Here is a 2,266-nt window from a genome sequence, read left to right on the forward strand (position 1 = left end):
AGATGGTTGGGGGGGTGGGTTGTGGATTGGCGGCTTTGCACTTGAAAAGCACTCTAGTAGACAAGGTGTTTACTCTCTCTAGAAACTGGCTAGCCCTGGGAGGAAAGGGACAGTCCCTCTAGGCCCCAAGACCTCAAAGCATCAGAATACAGGAAGTATTCTGAGGTTAATAGAACCTCAGAAGGCAATATTGTTTTATTTTTACTATTTTGGCCAAAAGAAACACTTACAGCAGCTTCAGCTTGACCTTCCCCACTATGACCAAAGTTTAGCCAAAGACCCAGGGGCAAGATGATCCAAACTGCCAAGTATATCAAGACCAATTATGTAGTCAGAGACTGGACAAATGTCACGGGGCAGGAGGTCCATGAGCCACTGTAAGCTGGACGTTGGCCAGAACTCCATTTATTACCTGGGTTGCCTCTGCCATCTTTCTAACAACTGGGTTATGAAGACACTTAATGCCTCCAAGGACCAGTACCTGCTTGGAGCACATGTCTAATCACCCTCAAAATATTTGGGAAGTTTTCTCCAAAGCAGAATCATCTGAATACATGGCCTTGGGGGAAGGACCCTGGGATCACCCCATGAGAGACCTTCTGTGGTGTTGCTGGGTCCTTCCTCGTAGGAGCCCAGCTACCTTATTAATGGGTGGATTCCAGGTTTCCCTGGAGATCCAAAACTAGACAAGGAATGGCAGGTGTTTGACAGAGCAGCCCTCAGCCTCCAGGGTATCCATTCTTGCTTTCTTTTGAGTTATAGATACTAAGAAGCACCCTCACTAGATTCCCATCTGTTTCACCGGGTCATCACTGCTATCCACGGACTCAGCTCAGTGACTGCCCATCCCCCCACCAGGCAGAAAGAAGCCGCCACCAAATTTCGGGACAGCCAGGCCTTCACACCTATCATAGTCCTCCCGTGTTACCTTCTACTTTATGTAATCTCTCCCCTCCAGCATATCCTTCCCCGAGCCTCTTAACCCTTTCCTATCCTTAACCCATTCTGCCACGACATTTTAGACTTTCTGACTCTGCTCAGCGTGGGCCTGTCTCCAGTCTTTTCGGAACCAGACAAACGGCATGTCTGCACCATCCCCTGGGGGTTTTTCCATATCTGAGAAAGGGCTCCAAAATCCATAAACTCTCTCCTCTCCAGTCTTATGTTCCAGCTGCCTTGATCAAGCGTCCTCAAAATCCAATCCCAATTCCTGACGATGGCTAATTTTTGCAGTCAAGGAGAAAGGGGTATATTCTCTCTCTAACTTACCAGGAGAGAGGGACATTAAGGGCCTCCTTTTTGCCTTGTGGGTAGAGGACTCTAGAGTGTCATCCTTCACTGGGAATGTCCTAGCTTGTAATGGGAAGGGGTGACCATTTCTGAGGGGCCTGAGGAGGCAAAATATTGGGAGGCATGCACCCGGATGTCCCCTCCCAAGTGTAAGGGTCCCACATGTTCCCAGGCAGAGCCCTGACCGTGGCATAATGGTTCAATCATCTTTGAACCTAAGCAAGTCCACTAAGTCCTGAGTCTGGTCTTCTCCTTTTTCTACCCTGACTCCAGGAACAAGCCTCTCCAAGAGACCCCCTGGCCTTCCCACTTGGCTTTCAATTATCCCGTAGCTGTCTGCAGCTTCTCCTTAGCCCACTGTAGGGCCTCAGTGTGACTTAGCCCAGCCAGCCATGGTCCTGCGCACCTTCCATCTGGGACTCCTCCAATACCTGCATCCTTTCTCCAGCCAAGGCTGCCCCCGTGCTGGGCTCTTCTCCCAAGTGACCATCATGAAAGTTTTAGTGATCTGTGCTCCAGGTATCACTGGGAGGGAGTCCTCATTGCCAGTTGGGTGAGCGACCCAGGCCCGAACACCATCCCGCCACCCCTCTCCTCGGGTCCTGCCTAGTACCAGCTGTGTCCAGTTGGGTCCTTCAGAAAGCAAACACTAGGCAGTGAAGCATACGAGAGGCTTGTGCAGGGAGCAACTATGAAGGATATAGAGTGTGATCAGACCCTGGCAGCAGAAGCCCCAGATAGAGACTGGACCCGTTGGAGTCGCTCGTCGGGCACCAAGGGCCAGGCTCCAGAGTCCCTGACATGTTCCGTCAGTGACTGGCAGGTACCCAGGGAAGTCGTGGCCGGGTCTTGAAAGAGGAAAATGCTGGAGGCTCCCACAGCTCTTTGCAATGGACACAGGCCCTTTCTTGAGAGATCCAGCATCCGGCCTCCATGGCCACCACATGGCTGTGGGGCTGACTGGGGAGGTTCTGGT

Source organism: Mustela nigripes, chromosome 6 (genome assembly GCF_022355385.1).
Source record: "Mustela nigripes isolate SB6536 chromosome 6, MUSNIG.SB6536, whole genome shotgun sequence".
Lineage (NCBI taxonomy): Eukaryota > Metazoa > Chordata > Mammalia > Carnivora > Mustelidae > Mustela > Mustela nigripes.